This window comes from Pleurodeles waltl, chromosome 11 (genome assembly GCF_031143425.1).
Source record: "Pleurodeles waltl isolate 20211129_DDA chromosome 11, aPleWal1.hap1.20221129, whole genome shotgun sequence".
Classification (NCBI taxonomy): Eukaryota; Metazoa; Chordata; class Amphibia; order Caudata; family Salamandridae; genus Pleurodeles; species Pleurodeles waltl.
The window spans coordinates 752,151,859-752,165,690 of NC_090450.1; positions in this window are offsets into that span (position 1 = coordinate 752,151,859).

The window sequence follows — 13,832 nt, forward strand, 5'->3', positions numbered from 1 at the left end:
TTTTGCCTTTTGCGACTGCATAATGGCTTTTCCGTTTGTACAATCCCTATTTTGTTATCCGGCATGCAAACACTGACTCACAAAATAAGGATTGCGACTCGCAATTAGGAAGAGGTGTGCCAAGGGTGTCCCTCCCTAATTGCGGATCGCAGGGGGATGTATGCTTTTTTGTGACCACAATTGCGGTCACAAAACAATCACAGTTACCACCATTCTCAAAGTGGTGCTAACCCATTTGCAAACGGGAAGTGGTCCCCATGGGCCCCCTTCCCCTTTGTGAATGGATGCAAAATTATTTTTTCAGGGCAGGCAGTGGTCCCACAGACCACTGCCTACTCTGAAAAAGTTAAAAGAAAACTTTTTGTTTTTTTGTTTGAAATACATCCCATTTTCCTTTAAGAAAAACGGGCTGCATTAAAAAAAAAAATCCTTTACTTGAAAAGCGGTCACAGACATGGTGGTCTGCTGTACCCAGCAGGCCACCATTTCTATGAGTGAAGCCATTCCCAATGAGGTCGCAAATTGGGACCTACCTCATGAATATTAATGAGGTAGGTAATTTACGACCCCATTGGGATTCGCAAACAATGTGTTATACTGTTGTGCGTTTGTTTTTCCGACTCGCAAATGAGCCGCAAAACTTGTAGTTGTACATCTTGCCCACTGTTTTGTCTTTATTTCATGAGCTAAATTAGTACACAATATTCAATAAATACAATTATTTCTTGTCAATTCTTCAGTCTGAAATGATGTGCCCCACGGAGGAATTCCATGGGTTGATCGTAAGTGTTCCCAGACATCAACTCATGTATTTTAGTGCATTCCCAGATTTAACAACACTGGTAAACCTGCGAATGTGCCAAAATGCTATGCCTTACCATATCTTTATTTCTCCTCCTTGTTTCCTCTTTCTAGGTGTGCTGCATTCTGCAGTAAGGTGGCTTGCTGCAAGAAATATTGATAAAGTTACCTCTTTATTTGTAAATATCACTGCATTCTACTGACTTAACAAACACTAAAGACATAGAGGGTCAGCATATAAATCACAGCAATTGCATCAATTATTGAAAAAAGAGAACTCCAATACTCTTCAGTGTTTGCTCATGACTACAGATCTTCAGAGAGAAGAGTGAGCTTAGCTGCCAACAGACAAAAATAGCAGAAAAACAAGTATTTAGATGTCATTCATTCACATATCTTCTATATGTTGGCCCAGATTCACTAAGATTTTGTAACTGGGTTGCATCATATTTGTTACACAGCTCTGACACAAAATCATTTTGGCACTTACTAAGCCAAACAACGTTGATTTGTGTCAAGGTTGTGCCCCATGGCAGTGTATCCCATACATGTTTTGGACTTCCAACAGCACAATCTGGTGTGGGTGCGCTACTATGTGTTGCAATGTCCAGTACGATCAGATATCCAACATCACATTGAGTCGGAGTACACCTAGCCATGTAGGTAGGTTGTTCCAAAAGATAAGTACGGCACTGAGATGATTTCTAACCTTTACATCATTTAGTCATGGTAAGAGATAGCTAGGTTGTGGGATGCAGGTAGAATTGCATAACCATGTTCCATGGAGGGTGTGGATGGACAGCTCAGAGATACCCACTGATAGTTGCAAATAGAATACCCCATGTCACCAGGAGACTACACTAGTGCTGTGCCATAGGTTATGATATGCGTGCGTGGCGAGGCTGGATCCCAACATTACCCAAGTCATATGTTGGATTCTATTCCTACATCACCACACAATGATGGTGTAGAAGATGCGTACAAAGCAGTAGATGCTAAATATCTAGAATTAATGGAGGGCACAGTACATATCTGAACGTAGTGTCTGAGATATTAGGGAAATTAACAGACATACTCCAAAACAGACAGTGCAACATCAATGCCCGCAGGTCTATCCTTCACATATGTATATTGAGGCTGGCCAGGTACATACATGACCCAGACATCTTTGGCACTACCATAACATGATATTTGGCCTTAACATGGCACCATAACATGAGCCTGTCACGTACAACATCATCTGTACTATGCCATTAGTTGATCGTTGAAATCACTACAGTTATACAACCCCTAAACATGCTGCACCTGAAAACAGATGATTAGTCCTATGAATGGGACATGTCCTATATGTGCAAGCCGCCGAGCACTGTGCCTGAGAGGGGAAGGCCTGACATCAAGTGCTGCCTAACAAAGCATTACATCCTGGCCTGTATGAACACATTTTTCCATGTGTAAAACCACTGGGGAGTCTGCATAGGCTGCTGAGTTCCAATCATTAATGGCTGATATCCCAGCTTTATTAAGCTACAGACCACTGTCCTGACTACATAAATATATGACATAGTCAGGTGCCTGATGTATCTGCAGAGGGGGAAGAACAAAGTGGAGCACCAGAAATCTGCAGCTACCCATTCATTTCTGTTGCCATATATACCCACACAGTGATGATGAAGAGTAGGCCTGCAATCTATGCCGCACTGCAACACTGGTACCCCTTAGTACAGCAGTGTATGTGACACTAATGACAAACATAAACTAGACAAATCTGAGTGTCCATTTGGAGGCTGACACACATACAGCATAACTCAGCAGACATTTACCACCATAATGACCCCGGCATAGTAACGTGTCAGGATTCAGGACAATAGAGAACCTAGCAGAACAAAAATGACATAGGTAGCAAAAACCTGTGACATTTACAAATTATCTTCGCATGTGTTCTGACATACAAAATATATAGGTGCCAGTGATGTGACTGCATATGCAATAGTTAACTGCCAGATTCTGTCCATGCTGAAAGATTGCAATGTGACCTTGCACATCCCCTTCAGACACCAATCTCGTAGTGTGTTACTAAATGCACTTACACTTGCTTCTACACACACATAGCATATAACATATTTCACTAACACAGGTGTACATTACATCACCAGCAACTGAGATGCATGGGCAACCACATGGCACATGTGTACCTGAGCAACAAGACGGAACATCCAACTACTAACCACAGAGTCAACACACAATGCCACGTAACTTGTCAGTCAAAGCAGTCCAAGTACTTTGCATACTCTGAGTCCCAATTGTAATGGGTGACATATTCCTGAGCATGTGATGGAGTGAAGCCATCTCATACCATCAGTTATGGGTATGTCCAAACACTATTGTTACAGAGATAACTATGTAGTACACCACACATTCAGATACCTACACATATGTTCACATAGAGCACACATGTGGCAAAATATATGTGGACACACTTTATGTACACATGCATATATGCACAAAGTAAGAGTGATTGCATGCAGGCGACTCCGAAACATACTTATTGGTGAAAGCAACCAATCTCACCCTTACCACATTGCTGCATGGACTTCCACATGTAGCCATACCCCATATATGCAGCACAGCCCATGTCATATGTTTGTGTGAATCAGGGTACACTCAAGGACAATGCAAAAAACACTCAAACAAGAAATGAGGCAAAAAATATGACGCAAATGCATCAAAAACATCCACCAACGTGAAGAAAATTACACATGGGCCCTTAGCGGCAATTCAACATTCACACTCCTCTTAATGCACCCTTGTGAGAAATCGATGCTTAACCATTGTGCGTCGTTATTTTTCACGCATACGCATGAACCATACAAGTCCTATCACCAAAATGACACCTAGCCCCAGAAACACAATCAGACGTCCACACCATCACGCGTTAATAAAAATGACACACGGGCGCCATGCGTCTATAAAACAACGCATAAGCCAAATGTGTCAAATAAAAAGACACATAACTGAAAAACATGACAGACACACCCAGAAAGTAATGTAACAGGAAATCCTGTCTACAAGCATGGTACAGTGGTTGTAGTGTCACTTTCTTTTTACAGTCTGTTCCCTTGTGAATGTGTGTGGTTGTGTTTTGGAGCTGGTGGACAATCAATCAATCATCAGTTTTTGTAAAGCGCAGCTACTCACCCGTGAGGGTCTCAAGGCCCTGGTCAATTGTTGGAGTGTGTTGTCATTTTTGTAGTGTCCATTGTGGTGTGTCCTGTGTTTTTTGTGTGGATTTTGTCAAATAAGTAGCATTTTGTGTAGTGGTTGCACAGGTGTTGTCATTGTATTGTGGGGTGTCTGTCTGGCGTAGTTAAGTAATTGGGATAGTTGGGTTTAGTTAGTGGGTTTAAGTTTCCTTTAAGTTTTTCTCATTGTATTTTTGGTGAACTCCATTCACCGGTGGCCATATCTGGCAAAGGGAGGATGAGCAGGATGTCTGCGGATGAGCCAGGGGGGTTTATATGGCTCGTGGCCCACTACCTGCCAATGATACTGCAGATGGGTGGCCGGGTGATCCTCGGCTACCGGATGGAGGCCTGGTGGCTGCGCTGGGGTAAGGTGCTCCACCACCTGAGGCACAACTATCACACAGGACAGAATGACCACAAGAACAAGCATCACTGGGCAGATCTGGTGGCAATGCTGTTGAGATGATGGATAGCATGGCCATCCCCCCCTTAGACTCAGGGGGAGAGGAATACCAAACTTGTAGAAAGACGTGATGCTCACAGTGTAGGTGACAGTTATGTTGATCAGGCTTGCATGTGTTCCTATCAGCTCTGACTCCTTTTGGTTACCAACGGTTTCCCCTCCTCCCACTGACATGTACAAGAGACTGGTAATGTATGGTTAGAAATAGACACAGATGAGGAGGAATTTTGTCATTTCTGGAATCTGTGTTGGAGTGTATGTGTAATTAGATGTAGCAGTGTATGCTAGTAATCTGTACAGACTCGACCCAATGCTGACACTGATGGTTGCTTGTTTTCATATTACAGCTGCTAACATGACAAATGAGGAGAGGCACGACTTCCACAAGAGGGCAGTACATTACTGCCACATCCTGGAAGTTAAGTCGGGATACCTCTGCATGGCTCACCGCTGCCGGGCAGAGAAGGCTACTGGGGAATCGCAGGCATTCCCTCATGGGGCCCCCACACAGCCTTCAAAGGTTCACCATGGTACAAGCACCTTAGCTGTGCAGGGGTGCACAGCTGGCCCCACACCAACCACATCAGCTTCACCAGTCACCACACAGGCACAACTGGCCACACCACCTGCCACCGGTTCATCACAGTTACTTTAGGATCTGTGTAGGGACGTGTCCCTCATACTAACACGCTTGAACAAGTTGGAGGGGGAAGTAGCTGCCAACAATAAAATTTCAAAATACATCAAGAAAAAAATTAAGAAGACCAAACTTTGACTTTACTTGTCACTTGACTACCTCCCAGTTCATTCCCTTCCCTTATGAAGTTGCCATACATTTTATTGTGGGTGTTAGAGAATTAGTTAGGTTAGTGTAGGTTTATATATTGGTTAAGATAAGTGTAGTTGGGGCAGATTTGTTCTTCTAATGTGTTTATTGATGGGTGGTTGGGTAGTGGGACATGGTGAGGTATATATGTGTTTAAAAAAAATAAAAATAGCTAAACAAAATTTTAAAAACTCAAAACATTCAAAAGAATATACATTTGTTTAGGATTAGTTAGTAAAAATGTAGTATTAGTAAATGTTGTCCTGCTTGTGTCTTAATGGAGGTGGGGGGCCAATGAGTGTGGTGTTCAATGTGTAAGTTGCGTTTAGCATAGGGTAGATAGCTTTAGTTGTTGGATAAGTATAGTTAGTATAGGTTAGTTTAGAATAGGGTAGGTTTTAGTTGTTTTAAGGTTTCTTGCATTTAAAATAAATATTTCTGCATTCTCCCATACAATTTGTGTAATTTGCTTGAGTCTTAGGGTCTTCCCATGAGTGCAATGGGCAAATTGGGGGTTGGCCTAGGGAATCCGCCCTGCCTTCAAATCCCTCTCTTAACATGTGAGTCATCTACTGACAACGGAGCTGTCACATTGGTTACAACATCACATCTACTAGTGCATGCATCTGTCATGCAGCATAGGCACCATTTATTATGTCTATGTATGGTTTCTCTTGGACAGGTAAGACTTCCTTCAGCTGCCATTGTGGGGGTCCTGTTTGGACAATGTTGGGAATTGTGACAGATCTGACATCAGCCCCAAATGGTACTCTGTCCTGCTACATAGACATGTGCCCATCACTGATGAGGTTAGCTACCTCTGAACCACACCAATGTGTTATTCTGGTACTCCCAGCTGGCTACATTGCCTTTTGATTGTTTTTTTGCCTGACCTGCAGTATATCTTGACCACAGTCTATATGTATCCATCACTTTATAAGGAGTCTACATCATACACCATTGTCATGTTCGGATCCTTGTGTGTAGCTTTGTACCCCCACAGTTCAGCACTCATGTACTAATCTTCTGAAGTCATTGACATGGATTCACACAATACTATCATTTCACTGAGTAGATGGATCACAAAAAACGTTGACATGGAAAATGTGTACAAGGTGTTTATTTACAGGTGAAAGTGTGTAAGTGATATATCAACAATGTGCTACCCCATTTGTGAATAACAGTTTTGTGACACAATCAGAGTCCAGGGTTGAGGGACATGTCATGAGACATGCTTCAGATTAGTGTCAATAAGTGTGGAGGAACAAAAATTGCCACTTGGTAAGTGAGAAACAATGACAGTCCATAGCAGACAGGTCAACAGTGGGTGGATGAAGAGTGCACATATCCTACTGTGATAACACTGGCATGATCTTTAGCCCAGAACTAAGGAGAACACTGCCCATGTGGCATAGACTGGTGCTACCGGGTACTTTTCCGAGTAAAAGTGATCTGTTCCACATCTTAATCCTCTGATGTGTGTGGTGGCTCCTGTGCTATTGGTGGTGGAGAGGTAGAGGGGGCCATACACACTTCAGTGGTTAAAGATGTGGAATCCCAATTCTCAGCAGCTGACATTTGTGGTATGACATATCGCATCATTGCAGCAAGGAGGAACTGCTGATTTTTCAAAATGGCTGCAACATCCCAGTGGTAGGCAGCCATGTCTTCCCTGAGGGAGGCCACTTCACGCTGAATGGAGTCCAGCTTGTTCTCTATCATGCTGCTACCAGTTTGGGGGGGGCAGTTGTTGTGGCCTCCCCTCATGGCAGCAGCTATGTCCACCAGACACTACTGGAGTCCACGCTGTGGGGAGTGTGTGCCTCGGTTGGCAGCTGTGTGTTCATTAGCTGCCACAAGGCACATGCCCATTCCCTCTAGGCTGTCTGCCATAGTCTCCATCCCCACCCGCACCTGCTTGCCCAGCTCCCGCTGTACTCCTACCACTGTCCTCTGGAAGCTTGGGCCAGATGTAGCAAACAAAATATTTGCGACTCGGATTTTGCGAGTTGGTGCGACTCGCAAAATGCGAGTGGCAAATTGGAATGCACGCAAAAAAAAGTGCAGAAATTGCGACTCGCACCCGGACTCGCAACGCAGTGTGCGAGTCCGCCGATTGCGAGGTCGCTTTTTGAGAGTGTGCAAAAAACGAACTCGCAATTAGCGAGTGGATGTCGCAAATTGCGATTAGCTTGTTAATTGATAACAGGTGCAGCAGAACACTCCAGAAACCACTCCAGAACACTCTGGAAACACTTCCTGGCACATGATGATGACATCACAGCCAGGAAGTTTACTAATACACCTGGGAGGAGGGAGGACCACACCCTTTTATAACTGCTGAACTACACACAGGACAAACAGCAGCTGCCATGGAAGGAACACCAAGGAAGAGGAAGCTGAAATTCTCAGAGAGGGAGCTGGAGGTGCTGACAGACGAATGCTGTCAGCACTATGATGACTTGTTTGGAAAATCAGCCCTCAATGTTCCTGAAGCCACCAAGAAACAGCTGTGGCAGGACATCCAGGACAAGATAAATTCCCTGGGGGTGAGCCACAGGAGCATAGATGACATCAAGAAAAGGTGGTATGACCTCTGCTCCCGGACCAAGGAGAGGGTGGCTGAAAGGCTCCGGGAGATGAGAGGCACAGGAGGGGGACCATCGTCTGTGCCACCACCCACACCCCTGGAAGAAAGGGTGGAGGAAACCTTGGAGCAGGAGGCAGTTTCTGGATTTGGGGACCTGGACACCTCAGAGCCCAGCACATCAACCGGTGAGTACCATGTGACATGCCTGTACCCCTATCAATGCCATACCCCCACCCACCATGTACACAGGGGCATGCACAACCAAGATAGCTCCATTTCAGGGTGGCAAACGCCAGAATGATGCATTATGGGAAATGTAGTCAAGTAGGCAGTTCATAGGCAAATGTTTATTAGGAAGTGTGCAACAGATAGTAGACACTGACAGTCTGTTCCCCATGTCCCACAGGTCTCCAACAAGACACCACCACTACTCCAATCAGCCAGCCCCATGAGGACACCTCAGGACCCGCCAGCACCCCCACCTGCACGGTCAACAGCATCCCTGCAGTAGCCACACCTGCTGCAACAGTATCCCAAGAGGCTGCCCCAGCAACAGGCAGGGATGAGACAGGTGAAATCACAGGGCAGCCACCGCTGCGCAGGCGTCGCAGGTCCAGGACATCAGGGCTGCAGTCTGCATCCGGGCAACTACCTCCCAGCACCAGTGAGGCACATCTGCTGCATGGTCAGCACCTACAAAATCAAATTTTAGGGAGGATTAGTGGTGTGCTGCACCGCTTCGTGCGCAATAACCATGCCAGCAAGCAGCACCTGAACTCAAGGATGGACATGATCTGCACTAACACTGGGGACCTTGCCCTTGCCATGAGGGAACTGGCGGGAGGACTACTGGCCCAGTCCAAGGGTGGGCGGCGCAGGGACCGTCGGCTCCTGCACAGACTGGACAGGATGGCCACATCCATCGGCAGGCTCGCCATGAACACCACAGGCCTGTCGAGGAGGACAGTTGGGCTGCAGGTGGAAATGGCCCATTTCGCTGGGGATGTGGCTAGGGGCCTGGGACGTCTGACCCACATCATTGACTTGATGGAGACACAGACTAAGGGCCTGATTCTAACTTTGGAGGACAGTGTTAAACCGTCCCAAAAGTGGCGGATATACCACCTACCGTATTACGAGTCCATTATATCCTATGGAACTCGTAATACGGTAGGTGGTATATCCGCCACTTTTGGGACGGTTTAACACTGTCCTCCAAAGTTAGAATCAGGCCCTATGTCTAGAGGCACAGGGGAAACACCCCAGGACAGTGAGGAGGGCTCGACAGTGAGCAGTGTCTCTGCCACTGACAGCAGGGTGCTCAGGAGTAGAAGGCAGAGCACCACGGAAGCACCAGGGACCAGCCAGGCTGGCAGGAGGGGCAGAAGGTCGTAGAGATCACCCTGGACCATTAGAAGTGGCACATGACGTCAATGTGCCACATGCCTGGTGTGCATTTTCATGCCCATGGACATTCATTACTTGTAAATAGTTTCATTTCTGCACTAATAAAATAGTTATTTTGGTTCCACTTAACAAATGGAGTTTTTGGTCAATAGGTGAGTATGGTTGGAGTTGACACGTACCTTCCAAAGTATTGTGTTGTGATGTGTTTCCGTCTCAGTCTGCCTTGATTAGCTATACTCCTATCCCCATGATGGCGATGTGGTTGTTCTTGCTCTTCATCATCAGGATCTGGGTCTGCAGGGGTGAGAGGTAGCCCACGTCGGGTGGCTATGTTGTGGAGGATGGCGCATGCGACCACAAATTTGAATGCTGTAATGGGGGGTATACTGGAGGGCACCTCCACTGCGGTGGAGGCATCTGAATCTTGCTTTCAGGAGTCCGAAGGTGCGCTCGATAAGGTTCCTGGTCCTCTTATGTGCATTGTTGTATCGCCTCTCACATTCATTGCTGGGTGTTAAAAACGGAGTCATGATCCATGGCCTTAGAGCATATGCACTGTCACCTGTTGGGCACAAAAAGTACACTGTTAGGAAGTCCTGATTGTTGTGCACAGTGACCTGTGTGTATGTCTGCAAGGTGTCTGTAGCTCTACCTAGGAGGTATCCGTCTCCAAATTCCCCACGTTCCAGGCGTTGATGTATCCCACTATGCCTAAACATGTATGAGTCATGGGTACTGCCTGGAAACTTAGCTACAATGTCCGTGATGACATAATGGGCGTCACAAACAACCTGAATATTCAGTGAGTGGGTACACTTTCTGTTGCGGAAAAGATGTTCCAGGTTTGCAGGGGGGCATATTTGAATGTGTGTCCCATCTACACACCCTATGACATGGGGAAAGTGGGCAATGCGGTAAAAGTCCAGCTTGGTGCTGTTCATTTCTGCCTCATTCCTGGGTAGGTATATGAAGTGAGACCTGTGTGTGAGTATGGCATCTAGGAATGCCCTGAGGAACCTTGACACTGCACTTCGGGATACCCCACCTGCCACAGCAATAACCCCCTGATAGCTCCCTGAGGCCAAGAGGTGCAGTGAGCATAGCACTTGCACATGCGTAGGGATGGCGCAGCCACGCAGAGTCTGGTGTTCTAGCTGTGGTTTCAGTAAATCAATTAATTCTAGTATGGCTGCGCTGCTAAGGCAGTATTTATCGTATATCTCATCCTCAGTTTGCTGAAAAAGAGTCTGCCTTGTTCTATATATCTTCTCTTGTCTTTGGCCCCTCCTCCTCCTCTGCTGGGCTGCGTGGACTCTCCTTTTCACTGCTATCAGGTATATCTCCGTCATTTTGAGTAACCCAGATGCCTTCTGGGTCTCCTTTTATACTTTGGTTATGGTTACCACCTGCTCTGAGTTAGTGGTAAATTGCAAGTGCAAAATGGGCTTTTTGCGACTAGTCGCAATTTGCGAGTTGCAATTGCATATGGTTTGCGACTCGCAAATTGCGACTTGCTATTTGCGGGTCGCAAAATGGGGTCGCAACTGATGCGACTCGCAAACGGGTGCCATCGCTTTTTGCAAGTCGGAAATGGGGTTTTTGCATCCCATTTCCGATTTTGCACTGTCGCAAATAGCGAATCGGCCCATTTGCGACTCGCAAAACTTTGCTACATCTGGCCCCTTGTCCCTTGGTCCTCAGAGTCCTGAGCTGTTTTTGTACTGGCAGGGAGTAAATTATGGGTGTTGGGTGTGTCATCTGGGATGGCTGCAACATTAGTTGTCCTCATTGCAACTGGAGGTGGTGCCTGGAGGGATACCAAGACATCCTGGAGAGTCTGTTGGCTGATGGTTGTCATCTGGCCTCCAGGTCATTGGAGAACTCCAGGACAGGCAGATTAGCAGGAGAGCCATCATCCTTTGCAATGAGATGGTGTAAAATCAATATTTCTATGTTGTGGCAGTTGACATGTCACGTCATTGAATTGCTATTGGAGGCTCAGTGACAACTTACACTCCAAACACTGTTCTTTTCTTGTACATTATGGGTGCATTTTAAAAGCCCTTTGCCCCACCTGAGTGTCACGTAAAGGGAAGCTCGGGTGGCGCAATAGGCGGTGTCATATTTACAAGGTGTGATGTATTCCCTTTTGGTGGCTTGACAACATCTTGTTATTGTGGTCCCTTCCCATGCATCAGTTTGCATGGTAGGGCTTGCAATGGCTGTTGCAGTGATCGAGCCATGCCAAAACACATTGCAATTCGCCCCTGTCCCTGTTTTACGTGTTTTCATGCACCAGGGTGGCACCAAAACCTTACACCACCCGAGGGATGGCATTACCAAGGAGCAATATTGTACTTTCCTTTGATTGCTCCTCATGTTGCTGTATGTGTATGTGTGCTACGTTCCACAGCATAAATGGACCTAGCAGATTGCCATTTCAGTTTTGGGTTGTGCTGGAAGGTGCTCCTCCTACATTACGATTGTATCCCCCCTCAATGCAGCCTCACTTGCACTATGGGGCAAAGGATGCAGCATTGTGGCAGTGCAGCAAATTTAACACTGGCACAGGGGTGGACCCAGGGATGGCCAGCATGGGTGTCATTTGCTGATGTGAACATCATTTTCTACATGACAGTGCATGATTCCACTAAATTATGGCCCTACCCAGTTGACTCATTTTTAACTTTGATCAGGGCCTCAAGCTAGTTTGATGGAGATTTTGCAGCTAGTTGTACTGGTGCATACATGGACCCTCATTGCAAGTCTGACAGTCCTATGACCACCAGTGTGCCATTGGCAATATGACCAATGCCAACAGCTCAGGTGGAAGTGGCACATGTTGACCATGGGAAATGCCCTATGGGCCAATGGCCTGGCACTGGCAGGTTGCCGGCAGCTTACAGACTGGTAATGCAAACTGTCTTGTGACACCAGCCCAGCACTACGATCAGCGCTACCCTCCAGGTATATTCCCGCTTTTTCACCAGCCATTGCATGGCGGTTCAACCGCCATGCAAAGGTTGGTGGTAATGTGGTGTGGTGTGGTGTGCCCCTGGGTGCCCTTGCACAGCCCATGCACCTGGCATGGGCACAGCAGGTGCCCCCTGCCCAGGCCCTTTGCGCTTTCCACTGCCTGATTTGCAGTGACAAGTGCATCTTGTGTTGTCATGCCCAATGCACCCCAAGATTGGTGCTGGCTATATTTGATTCAGCAACAGTGTTGTGGTAACTGCTCCACAGAACTGACATGAGGAGACAGATTTCCACCTGCCATCTCAGCGTGTAACTCAGTGGTCTCCAAACGGTGTAATGTCGCACCCCCCCAGTTGAAAAACAAAAATCATTGGGCTCCCCCCCCCTTCAGAATTTTTCACAATTATTTTATAAAGAATGGCAATGTTTAAATATGTCTAGACCTATTTTAACATTGCAGTTAAGTACTGTTGCCTTTTTAAAAATGCAATAATATGCTTCTGCTTAAAATAAAGGCCTGTTATTTGCATAATGCTTCTTTTGGCCAGAGTCTGGTGCCCCACCTGGGATCACTTGGGGCCCTCCTAGGGGGGGCCGTCCCCCAATTTGAAGACCTCTGGTGTAACTCATACTGCCAACCGCAGAGGATAAACAGGACTGGCTGTCTTACTAACACCAGACTTGCCCATGCGCCACCCCTGCCCGTCACTGTGATATTATGCACCATGATGAACACAGACATGCACCATTTGTTGTGTCTGTGTGATTGTTTCCCCATTCCTATGTGGCTCACATGGTTGTGTCAGAGTTGTTGTGGACTCAGCCTGTATGTGTTCTACAGATTGCAATATGTAGTGCATATGTTCTCTAGTGGCACAGTTCTGATCAGTGTCAATATGTGGGGCTCCACACTGCACCAGGTTAGTTACGCAGGGTAGTGCCATATTTCCTGTGATATGGGACCACCCTGCAATTCCCCCAGCAGCTGCACTGATTAGTTCTCCCTGCACCTAGACAGGTATTCTTGCAGCAGGATGGAGAAGTGGCTGCTTTATGAGGATGTGTTGTTTATGTGCCGGGTGGTGTTGCTTCCTGAACATGAATGAGTAATGTTAGCTAAGGTGCCATTTTAATGTGTGCTGTAAGATACAGCACACGTGTTTCAGCAATGGGACATGGCAATAGTGAAGTGTTCCTACCAGAGACACCACCATGACATAACCCCAGGAATGGTATTGACTTACCTCCTAGTCTCTGATGTCTCACTTGTGTGGGAAGGGTAGGTTTGACTGTAAATTGGCAGTAATTTACCCCATGCAACTTACCCTGCATTTGTGGTGTTTGTTCAAAGTCTGCGCTGTCCTGTCCTTGTATTCCTGTGACCAGCTCTTCTGGGATGACCGCTGCAACTATCTTCTCCATCTCATCCAGGTCCTCCGGTGGTGCAGGACTTCCACCTCCGGTTTGCAGTGCTGCCTTTCTGTTCCTGCCATTTTCTCATTAGTTCTTCGCTTACAATCATGCCAG